Source organism: Alligator sinensis, unplaced genomic scaffold, assembly GCF_000455745.1.
Source record: "Alligator sinensis unplaced genomic scaffold, ASM45574v1 scaffold280_1, whole genome shotgun sequence".
Taxonomy (NCBI): domain Eukaryota; kingdom Metazoa; phylum Chordata; order Crocodylia; family Alligatoridae; genus Alligator; species Alligator sinensis.
This window is the reverse complement of record NW_005841835.1, coordinates 2,621,027-2,633,928: the sequence shown is the minus strand read 5'-3', so window position 1 is coordinate 2,633,928 and position 12,902 is coordinate 2,621,027. Positions and strand designations below refer to the sequence as shown.

Genomic DNA, 12,902 nt, shown 5'->3' with positions numbered 1-12,902 from the left:
GGGCTTAATTTAATCCTGTCCAAACAGGATTCAGTTCTTCCAAATTTTGCAACTCTATGTAAAAAATCATCATAATTCTTTCCAAAAACAGCAAAGGAACTTTCAGCACAGCTCGTTTCATCCTAAGCAAGTACTTTTTCATGAATGTTGTACCCTACACGGCCAGATACTACCACCTCTGCTCAACCTGAGCCCTACCTTGTTATGTAAGTAGTCCCAATAAAGAAAGCAAGACCATGTGGGATCAAAAACTCTGTACTCCACTTGCATGGAATACCAGATAAATGCACAATTTGCATAACTGCAAAACATAATGCCAGTCTATTTGTTGCCTGTTGCTTACATTGTAAAAATCTAATTACCTGCATATCAGTTAAATGTATAAACGACTTGCACCTAGGCTAGGAACAGACATTGCATTTATTCCAGAAAAAGTTGCACCCGTGTTTGTCCCAGAACAGAAATGTCCCAGGATTCGTGCTTATATGCATCACCCTTTCAATCAGGAGTTAATGACTCCCTGTATGCACTACTGCTTTTCTGCCACTGATTCAATGATGCAGCTCCAGGGCAACCATTCAGATGCACTTCATGATATCCTGAGACACACTGCTAGCACTTCTTATTCCATTAAACTTTTTAGGAGACTGGAACAATGGACATGGATGTCTGAACAGGATGAAACAGTTTTTCCCATGAAAAATGCAACTAAGTTTGGATAAGTTCATACTTCAAATAAGCACATAGCCCTCTTTCAGTCCTGAAACCATGCACTTTACTGTATTCACTTAACTTCTCAGTGAGTATCTGGTCTTTTAAGAACATCATAGAAAATGGTGGCTGATATAATCTATCAAGCAAAATAAGTTTCTCCCAAGAGACTTACTGAATAGAGCTGATTAGAGTGATCTATTTCATCTACAGATAATATGAAAGCACACACCAATAAATCAGTTTAAACAAATGCATATCTGTAAGACTTCTGTCTCATGATATGATATCAGTATGCCAGTTGCCATAATAAAGCCTTTTTTACCTTTCAATTATATTAACCTTTTTTCATGTTTGCCTTGTTATTTCTTCATGCCGATTACTCAGTGAAAGGAACTGTTTTCTATTTAAGGATGTGGAAAAGGTCATAGACAAACAGGAGCTTGAACCAGTCTTTGTTTGCCATATTAACAAAAAACCACCACACCAATGTTAATATTTGCTTTCACGTATAGTATATAGGCTCCAGTTATCTACAAAGAAATACATGATGATGAGCAATGTGAATCACAAAAACTACTTAAGAGAAAATATTGATCTCAGAAGAGTGATATGGCCTTAAATGACCAATTTAAAATTGAAGGTTCTGGTGCATTTACTTTCTTTAAAAGGCTGTTGAGTAACATATCAACTCTCCTGGCATTGTACTGCATTTGGCACCCTGAGGAGCAGGATATGTGATCATAGGATGCAAGTTAAAAGAAAGGTTATTACAATTATTGAAACCAAATTCAAAGTTAACAAGGATAATTAATAAACTAAATATTTTATTGTTATAGAAGAGCACTGAGTCAAAGTTCCAAAGAGATTTTTTGTCAAAACAATTTGAGTAGAATTTCAGCTTCAGTTTCAGTGCTGGCCTTGATTCACGAAGCACATCATAATTTTCTATATGCAAATACTCAAAGTAGCAACCAGAGTTCATCCCAAATTCCTACAACTTACTGAGGAAAAATATAGATCAGGATTTAAAGTTTGCCATTTGGGCACATTTGTAATATTTATTCTTAGTGTGCAAGCAACTAATGTACTTTATAATGAAAAAAATAATTCTGCATTTGACAGCGAATATTTCATAGCACATCAGAGGTCTACTTAATAAGAAACGCATTTTATTTTACAGTTGTATGGAAGCCCTGAGCAAGATCAGAGCTGCATTATTCCAGGCACTAGAATAATGCCCATATGCCATGACACAATCCCTGCTCCACAGAATTTTTATCCTCTTGCTCTCGTGACCAGGGGTTGACAACATCTGGCCCAAAAGCCACACCCAGCCCATGGAGCCATCAGATCTGGCCTGCAGAGCCACAGGTCTTTGCCTGTGCCCATACCTACACCCATGCCAGGGAGCTGGAAGCTGTGCTCTTCTCTCTGTCTCCACCCCCACGTACCCCAAGGTTGCAACACGGGAACAGCTTCCAGCTGGTATGGAGTTGCACTGGGGCTGGGCTGTGTAAGGGTGGAATCAAGGAGAAGCTGGAGGAGTGTGGAAGCAGCTTCCAGTTGCCTGGCTCTGGCACAGCTTCCAACAACTAGGGAGTTGGGGGGACTGAGTGAAGCAGCAGTGCTGCAGGCACAGGTCTCAGCTGGACAATTGTTGCACCAGAGCCATAAAGCTGGAAGCCGCTTCATTCCTTCCCACCCCCATCTCCTTCAACTTCCCAGCCTGGCCCTAGCATAGCTCCCCTCCAGCTGAAAGCTATACTCGCACCACAGCCAGGGAGCAGGAGGGCTGAATGAAGCAGCATCAGCATAGGTACAACTCCTAGTTGTGTGGCTCAGGCAGAGGAACAGGGAAAGCTCTCCCCCATTGTGGATGCACTAGTGAAACCACCTGGCCTTGTCATTGGGTTGTTCTAGCCTGCAACTTAAAAAAGGTTGCTGGCCCCTGGTCTTGACCATTTAGAATATAGGATAATGTACTGTTATCAGCCTTTTACAGATAGGCAACTGAGAAAAAGACTAAGTGAAATATTTACCCAAGATCACACAAAAAATATGGTACAACTGGAATAAAACAAAGTGCTGTTCTACAGCTTTAACTGCAAAACCTTGATTATCACAATTTGGGAGAGTACAGAAACATAGACCTAAATCCACCACTACTTTGGAGAACATATGTGCCTGGCTAAACATGTGCTTAGACTTTCCTAAAAATCCCAATTAATAGGATTTAAGCATATACATTCCATTAGTTGCCAATAGTACTTTTGCTCCTAAGAAAGTTCAACACTCAGTGGATGAATTTAGCATATGTTTAACCTGAATAGGATTGATTTCCTGAAAGAGGGCCCAAAACTAAAGCTGGACAAAACTCAGATGTTCTGATCCAGACACCAGTATTTGAAGCTTGTTTTCATTCTAATCTAGTTCTTCTATAAATTGAAATTTAAGTCTTTCACTCTTGTGGTTCCTGAGAAAAGTTCCAGAAAGTGACCAGAATGTAAATGGAGCAGTGATGCCTCCCTCATTCCCTTCCAGATCCCCAGTATTCATAATGCTTTTCAAACCATATTTTTATATCACTGATCAGTGATAGGAAAGAAAATCTGAAATATTGGTTCAGATTGTCATTTTAAGCTCGCTGACACTGAACCTTGGGACCTAAAGGTTAGGTGCCTAGCTCTGGGAGTAAATCCACAAAGCCAAGTCAGACACCAAACTTCATACTTTAAAACAGAGAGCTGTAGCTTCCTAAGACTGGGATTCAAACCCAATACTTGGTGCACAGAGCAGGGGTAAACCTAAACCAGCCAATACTACAGAAGTAGTGTGTATGTTTGAAAACTCCTCTCTCCCAGACTTAGTTGCCTAAAAACAGTCACCAGTTAGGTGCAGGTATTTCCTGGGTGGTGGAAGAAAGAGGGGGTGACTAGGTTCGAGTCCAGGGCCACCCACAATTTTTGGGACCCCCTGCAAGGCATAGCTTTGGGGCCCCCTGACACAACAAAGGCATTGGCAGGGGGGGGTAGTGAGCACAGAGGCGGATTGAGGTGCAGGCAAGCACAAAATTGGAGGCCCCCTCCCCCCATGGAAGCTGGGCTTTGGTGGGGAGGGGCTCCTTCCCCTCCTAGTGCTGGTAGGTGAGGCTGGGTGGACCCTGCCGGGTTGGGGGGCACATACCCGCCACAGCCAAATGTACATATGGCAGTCAAAGTTCTTTGGGTAAACCTGATATCTTTTATTAGACCAACTAAGTAGCTGGAAACATTTTTCTAGTAAGCTTTCAGGTTTAAAAACCCTTGGTCAGGCTGAGGAAGCATCTGCAGTTGCTGTGTGCTCTTCCTGGATGGAACAAATAGTAAAGAAGCCAGAGGCTGGTCTGCATGCAAGCCAGTCAGTGAAAATGTAAGTTGAGGAGTCAGTGGGTTTCGTGGCATCAATCCTTAAACCGCTTGTTACCAAAAGAGTGAGTTTTTTCAAAGACACTACAGACTTTCTATGAAAACTTAAAAACATAGACCACCTTCCCAGCACCACCCTGCTTGCCACCACGGATGTTACCAGCTTATATACCAATATCCCACACCAGGATAGCATCCGAGCCTGCCTTACATATCTACAAGAGCAAGATGACAACTCTGAGTACAGACCCAAAGATATTACTGAAATTATATGCTTCATCCTCATACACAACAATTTCACTTTTAATAACTGACACTTACTCTAGACCATGGGCACAGCTATGGGCACCAAAATAGCTCCACAGTATGCCAACCTTTTTATGAGCCACCTAGAAAAAAAATTCCTCAAAGACTGCACCATCAAACCCTTGCTATACTTAAGATATATCGATGACATTCACCATTAGGACTGAAAACCTGCAATCTCCAATTGAGTTCCATCAGAAATTCAGCAATCATCACCCCTCCATCCGACTATCTCTTGAGTACTCCAGCACCAACATCTCCTTTTTAGACACAATGATCAGCATCCAGAATGGTAAAAAACAAACCATGTTATACAAGAAGCCTGCAGACCAACATACATATCTGCACAAAACCAGCAATCACCCTAAACACACAAAGAAACCTGTGCTATACAGTCAAGCCCTCAGATCCCACCGAATTTTCACTGAGGACACCCAGAATTGCTACCTCACAAATCTTAAAAAGGCTTTCACACAACAAGGATACTCCTCCAGAGATAAAGATGTACATTTGAAAGAGCCACCTGGATACCAAGTGAAGAACTGCTGCAGTGCAGAAGGAAAACCCCCACGAATCGCACATGAATGACATATCACCCCTCCCTTGAACATACATGGAAAATCCTCAAACAATTGCAACTCATACTAGAAGGAGACACAATTCTTAATCAGATCTCCCCAGATCCACCCATCCTAGCCTTCAAACAAGCACTGAACCTCGCTAACCTCATCACCAGAAGCAAACTCCCTATGGCCCAAAACACACCGAATGGATGCAGGCCATGCCATAGAAAGAAATGCAAAACCTGCCAACACATCTCCACCACCCCCACAATTACTACACCCCACAACAGAACCATCACCATTCCTGAATCTTACACCTGTACCTCCAGAAACGTTATATATCTCATCCAATTCACCAAATGGCCTGATGGAAAATACATATGAGACCAAACAACAACTGCTCACCACAATGAACACACACCAGAAATCTATCAAAGACAAGAATACCCAATTACCTGTGGGGGCACATTTATCACAAGAAAACCACTCTCCCTCCAATCTCTCAGTTCTAATCCTCAAAAGGGAATTCACAAAACACTTTTCAGAGATGGGCCTATCGACTTCCTGGATACAAAAAATCATGGACTAAGCATAAAAGAAATACAAAACTATAGAACTCTTGGTTCTAAAATGATATCTTTTATTAGACCAACTGGGAAATCACAAGAAAACTTCTTTTCTGTGAGCTTTCAGCCTCAAAGGCCCTTCATTAGGCTCTGAGAAAAGTATAGATGGTAAAAAGTCCCCATAGGTAGGAAATAAACTTCATTTTTGCACAGAGGGAGCTGAAGATGGAAAGCTGTCCCTCTGGGTCCTGCTTTTTCTTGTGATTTCCCAGTTGGTCTAATAAAAGGTATCATTTTGGAACCAAGACTTCTACATTTTTGTATTTCTTCTCGTCTCAGACCAACATGGCTACCAAGTACATCCCTGAAACATAGAAGATGCCAAATTTTAGCTGATTTTGGATTTTAAACTTCATTTCAGAACAACAAGAAAGATTTTTTTTACCTCTCCATCTGCCAACTGACACCTCCAGGGGAGGAATTTTACCTAATCTACATACCAAAGAGCAACTCAGGACAATTCTCAAAGACACAGCTACTAAGTACATCCCTGGACTAAACATAGACATTGGATTTATAACACACTATATGCTGCCTGTCATCTAACTCCCCAGGTACCTCCACTTTTCCTTGCTACATTCATCCCCCCTACCCCCAGCCTGTCCCTCACCCACTGACTCCTCAATTTACACCTCCACTGACTGCCCTTCTTGCTACAGCCCAGCCTCTGGCCTCTTTACCATTCATTCCATCCAGGAAGAATACACACCACATGCAGATGCTTCCCCAGCCTGACCAAGGACTTTTAAGCCTAAAAGCTTGTTAAGAAAAAAATGTTTCTATTTAGTTGGTCTAATAAAAGATATCACACACACAGACAGCCCTCCGCCCTCCCCCCTGCGGCTCAGTCTCACTCCCCCCAACCCCCCATTACACTCACATGCAGGGAGCTGCTGCCCAGCCATCCCAAGCAACTCTGTAGATGCAGAGGGCTAGGCTGGGCCTGGTGTTGGTAGAGGAAGGGTCCTGCTTCCAGCTGCCAGGGAAGCAAATGTGAAAGCTGCAGTTTTAAACTTGGCCCCAAAAATGGGCACCAAGTTTAAAACTGTGACTTTCACTTCCCTGCTGGGGAAGATGCCGGCCACATGGGGCCCCTTGGCTGTGGGGCCCCCTGTGGCCACAGGTTTTGCAGGTGTGGATGGGCTAGCCCTGTTCCAGTCCCTGGGCCTGTGGTTATTAATTGTCTAATAAAATAATAAACCAACAGGGATGAGAAGGCAGGTTTCCCCTGTTCCCTCTTACTTCCCTTAAGCACCTAAGTCAAGGGCTGGCACCCTTTTTCAAGCCACAGGCCAGAAGAACCTGGTTCTAGTCCAGAACAAGCCAGGCAGCTTCCATGGCAGATCAGCAGTGGGAGGGGGCGCTTTCCCCATGCTCCCAGCTGGAAGGTATAGCTGGAAGCTGCACCCAATGCCATGGCTCCTTCTCCCAGCCAGTGGCTCCCTAGCTGCAGTGTGAGCATGCGTTCCACCCAGAAGAGAGCTACACCAAGGGCAAACAGCTGGAAGCTGCTTCCCCTACCCAGCCAGCCCCAGTGCAGCTCCAATCCAGCTAGAAGATGTGCTTCCACCACAGCCTTGATAGAAGCAAGTCTGGCGAGCCAAGCTAGGCAAGACGACTCAGATGAACAGCAAAGCACATAAAACAGCCAAAGAAAGGTAATACATCAAACATAGCAGGTCAGGAAGCTGTTGGAAGGAGCTTCACAAAGAGATTGGTCCTGCCTCTGCCACGGTTAAGTGAGGACAGGGCGCTTTAAAAAAAAAAAAAAAAAAAAAAAGGAACCTGTTACCACAGGTTCAGGAGAAAGGATATTAACTCCATTGCAAGTTTCTCTTGAGATATGATCTAATAAAAGCAGTTCCAAGGTCAAGTCTTGTTTTGTGCAATAACTTCCCCTTTGATTCACCTGTAATTACAAGGGGTCATTCAATCAATTTGGTAGCTGTATGGATGTTCTCTTACAAAACGGTATACAGTACTCAAACACAGACCGGTAGAGTCAAGTGGAGCTCAGTGCCCTTTCTGTATCATTTTTAACTCTCAGATCTGCTGAGAAGCTACCAAATCATGGTTAAGGCTTCTGGCCAGCCTCCAGGATATCTGCTGTTAAAGGATTTCCTCTTGGATTCTAAGGAAGGGTTGGAGAAAGTGTGGTGTGAGAACCATGCTGGATTACATTCTGGTCACCTTTCATAGGTTCTGTTAGGAATCATTAGATCAAAAGATTTAAATTTTGCTTAAGGTAAAAATGTAAGTTCTGAAGCCCAACAATCCTTCACAAGGGGAAAGAATCAAGTGACTGGGAACCAGCCCAATTCAAATTCTGTGGAAGAAATGAGGACTGAACTCAGACAGGCATTTGCTACATAATGACAAACAGGAGCTCCACTTATTTTACCTGCCTGATGTGACAGTGTGAATTACCAGCCTCCAGGAATCAGGCTGACAGTGATAAATACTACACAATTCTTTATTTATCCTCTAAGCACAAACGACTTGTACTGTTGCTTTTAGGGCATGAGGCTAAAATGCAAGGTTGGAGGCTCTCCAAGTACTCCTCTACAGTGTACAGAAATATTTTGATATTGAAATACTGTGTGTAGAATGTAAAAAACTTAGAATTGGAGACATGATATAATGAACAGCCAGTCAAGTTGAGAGAGAGGTCCCTCAGAGCAGCCAAGACGACAGCCCCATCTTTTAGAATGGAATAGAAGACTCCTCAGATCTCTTACAACTAGGAAAGGAGAGGGCTTGATAGGATCATCATAGCCATGTCTGTCCTGCATCCCTTTGGGATGGCTATGCCTCTGTGGGCACATCTACATGTGTGTATTTACTGTGCAGTAACCGAACTTACTGCACAGTAATGGCACACATCTACATATGCATGCCCGTACTGCACAGTAAATATGGTGACCTATGCCAACTTGACCTTACAGTACTCAGCCCGATCCTCCAGTGTTATAAAACAGCAACCAAAATATAAGCCCCTGGGCTAGAACATAACACAAAAAAATGTGGGTGTACTTTGCCCCTTTAAAAGAGTCAACTTCTACCCTGGCACTAAGTGCCTTGTAGGCAAGGGTACCTGGTGAGCTCCTGGAGCCCCATTAGCCCCAAGTGCAGTATATCGGGCAGCTGCAGCATCTCCTTGGAGGCTCCTTCCCCTTTAGCAGCTGACAGAGAACTACCTCTCTAGTCCCAGCCCTGGGGTTTGTATGGGCCCAGGGCCCTGCCTCTTCCGGTCAGCTGGCCAGGTGCAGGTGCAGGCTAATTTGCTCCTTAGCCTGTTGCCATGGCAACCTGGACCTGTGGGCTTCTGTCTGGCTCTTTTGGCTCTCTCCTCAGGCAGTTTCTGCTCTTAGAGAAGCAGGCACCTTAGTGCCCTGCAACAACAACCCATATTATTTATCCTACATAAGTGACACAAAAGGCCCCAGACATGATCCAGTCCCTATCGTGTCACAGAAAGCTGATAAAGTCCCTCTCCTGAAGAGCTTATGAGCTAATTAGCCGATGACCAAATTATTCTTTATAATAGCAGGGACCATACAGTTGAACAAAAAAAAATCCCATCAGTGTGAGATATTGTGGAAATTCTATCTGATATTCCTGCCTTTCAAATTTAGTTTCATTCTAAACCTGGACAAGTCAAAATGTTGATTCAGAAATGTCAAAAACATTTGTTTCCCCCTTACTGATCAAAAGGAAGAGGTTTTTGGCATTCCCAAAAATGAAATATTTTATTTTGGCCATTTGATACAAACCAGAACATTATGTTTCAGGTCAACCTCACATCAAACTGCATCTTCCTACAATTGCTATGCCTTGGGGAAGTTACAGTTTAAATACCTTTACCCTTTTTCACTCCATTTTTCCTCAGGAGCTGAGCACACTGGCCAGATTGAATCTCCCACAATGCAAGTCTGAACGTATGGGTCTGTGTGTTCCATTGCGTCTGTGCAGTCCAAGCAGGAGCCAGGGAGTATGAACAACTAGCAATAAAGTGGAACCCAAGAGGCTGCTAAGATTCAGACATATCCAACCATGTCCTCAAATCCCATAAATGGATTCCTGTTCTCTGTTCCTCCTCAGCCATGCCAGCTCAAGACAAGTTGGGCCAATCTGCTACAGTCTGTTGCTCTCTGAACTACACAAGGTCCCTCAATTTCAGGGAGTCCAAAAAACAGCTGTGACTTTCCTATTTGCAGAACAGCTCTGTTTGCTTTGCTGAAACCATGCTGCATGTTTGAAATGTAACAAACTTTCACTGCCCAAAAACTTTCTTTCCCTTTGGAAAAGGATTTGTGTAAGAACAATTACTGCAAAACATAACGTTTGTGATCAAGTGCCAGTGACTTCCATGCAAGCATGATCCTTATCTTGAACTTCCAAGATCCATGATCTTCAGTAGTGTAACTAAGGCAGGATGACTGGAGCAGCAGCCCCAGATGCTGACATAGAAAAATAACAACTGCCACTAAAGCTGCACATCTGCACAGGCAGCACCAGCAGCCAGAAAATGCATCATGCATCACCACTGCCCCAGCCACCCAGCTGCTCTGTTATGCCTCTGCTGTTCTTATTAGGAAAGATAGGAGGAAAATGCCAAATATCATGGCAAATAGGTACCAGTGAAGAGATGAAGAAGAACAATCTAACAGAAGGAAAAGAGAAAAAAAAACCTACAATGTGAGAAGCTAAATCAGAAGCTTTTCTGACTGTGTGAAGTTGTTTTGTTGTCTTAGATGTATTGAAAATAGAATTAGGTATTTTTTTCAATGGACAGTAATGTTAACTTGGGAAGGTACTAAAGCTATTCAAAAATTGGGATTGAATTGAGAGAATAGTTTTGGCCCAAAACTAGGGGAAATGTTTCATTTAGGAAATTCAAACATGTTTTATTTCAACATTTTCCAAATTAAATTGTTCAACTTTTGTTTTTGAAATTACTGTAAAAAAAGTAATTGACCAAAATTTAAAAGTGGTTAAAAAGGCTAAATAATCTGAAAATTAAAACAAATATTTTGTGATCCAAAAAACACGAACTGTTTGCTTTAGTTTGATTCAGAAGTTTTTAATTCTTTTTTCCTCCTGATTCCTTCATTCAGACCTCCCTGGCTCTAGATTTCATAGATTTCATAGACATTAGGGCTAGAAGGGACCTCGGAAGATCAAGTCCAGCCCCCTGCCCAAAGGGCAGGAAGTCAGCTGGGGTCATAGGATCCCAGCAAGATCAGCATCCAATTCTCTCTTGAAGGTGTTCAATGTAGGTGCTTGAACCACCTTTGATGGCAGGCTATTCCAGACCTTGGGGGCTCGGACAGTAAAGAAATTCTTCCTTACGTCCAGCCTGAAACGGTCTTGCAGTAGTTTATAACCGTTCAACCTCATCATCCCTTGGGGCGCTCTGGTGAACAAACGTTCCCCCAGATACTGGTGGTCACCCCTGACAAACTTATAGGTGGCCATCAGATCACCCCTGAGCCTGCGCTTTTCCAGGCTAAAGAGCTCCATAGCTCTCAGCCTGTCGTCATACGGTCTGGTTTCCTAAACTCTGATCATGCGTGTGTCTCTTCTCTGGACTCCCTCAAGCTTCTCCACATCCTTTTTGAACTGTGGGGCCCAAAACTGGACGCAGTACTCCAGCTGCGGCCTCACCAAGGCCAAGTACAAGGGGAGAATGACATCCTGGGATTTGCTTGAGAAGCATCTATGGATGCAAGCCAGTGTTTTGGTCGCTTTACTAGCCGCAGCATCGCATTGCAGGCTCATGTTCATCTTGTGGTCAATGATGACCCCTCAAGTCTCTTTCTTCCGTAGTGCTAGCCAGTGTAGCACAGCTGAGCCTATAAGGATGCTGCAGGTTTTTCCTCCCAAGGTGGAGATCCTTGCATTTTTCAATGTTAAACACCATCAGGTTTTTGTCCACCCATTTGCTGAGCCTGTCCAGGTCAGCCTAGATCACCGTTCTGTCTTCAGGTATGTATGCTCTGCCCCAAATTTTGGTGTTATCGGCGAACTTGGCCAGTCTGCTTCTGACTCCAATGTCCACATCATTAATGAAGATGTTGAACAATAGATGGAAGTGGAAACATCCCAAGAATCCATTATGATAATCACAATAGTTTCTTACAGACATTTTATAATGTGACAAAGCAGATTGTTCGCTCTAGATTCTTGGAATTCTCCTCCTTCTATTGTAAAATATTTAGTCTTTTCCTCTTAAGATGTATTTTCAGGCATATATGCTTTTAATTCATCCTAGGAACTTTGGAAGTCACTTACATTACATCTTATCTGCTACTAATACATAGTCTGATCAGCTGCCACTGAATTTTGTGGGAGTGGTACCAATTACTTTTAATACTAGTGTTGACTTAGAAGCCAGAGGAGTCACTAACCAATCCCACATCAGGCTCCAGGACGACCCAAGTCAGTAGTTTCATAAGAATTTTTATGTTGTTAAGTTGCAGAATATTTGCAACACTTGTTTTATGTAGTCATCTGGGAAATGCAAATGGCATGATAAAAACACACCTACACATTGAAAATAAGTTGAAAGCTTCACTGATGAGACTAATGTGCAGGTCTAGCAACATTTATAATCCATGAATTGCAGTCTAGAAAACAGAAAGCTATTTTATCTGTGTTTATTTCTCCTAGAAGCTAAAAAATATTGAAACTTTACCAGCTCTTTTCTCTCTATGGAAAGGAGCAGCAGCTGGCTGCATCTCTGTAACTGAAAAAAAAATACACCTGGAAAATTCATCTTCTGGCCCAGGTAGGTCCAGCTCCAAAATGAGACTTAGGCCTGGTCCTGAGATGTGGTATGGTTCGGAAGATTTAATATTTACACACTTGGATAAATTAGGGCCTCCCTGTCTCCCAGGGATATGTCTATCAGTTGGCTACAGGTTCTCAGTGTAATATTGTAGGGATTACTCCGTCTTCTCCTGCCAGGACTAATGAAGCCAGACCAGACAGTCTGGGGCTAAACAGCAAATCCAATTATATTGCTAGTAGAATAGTGATGGATGGTGCCTTTGGAATGTTGAAGGCAGCTTCTAAAAACATTGGGAGATAAACACAGTAAATGAGGTACACAACTGTGTCCCAGTTCACCCTGCACATCTGCAAGCTAGAGGGGAGTACTTTCACACAGAGTGGATTTTCGACACTGATAGACTTCATAGCCAATTTTTATGTCTAGAGGATGCCCCCATAAACAATAGACCCATGGCTAACAGAGGCAAGGAAAATTATGGAAGCTATATGTGCTC

The 12,902-nt window shown here is 43.0% G+C and overlaps 1 long non-coding RNA gene across 2 annotated transcripts in view; it reads left to right on the top strand.

Annotated features, from left to right (window-relative positions):
- Nucleotides 1–10,314, top strand: part of LOC102379636 — a 20,718-nt gene extending 10,404 nt beyond the window's left edge. For both annotated transcript variants that reach the window (XR_322839.1, XR_322838.1), the window contains one exon: nucleotides 9,503–10,314. This is a non-coding gene — a long non-coding RNA (uncharacterized LOC102379636). The remainder of the gene's footprint in view (nucleotides 1–9,502) is intronic.
- Nucleotides 10,315–12,902: the final 2,588 nt, after the last annotated feature.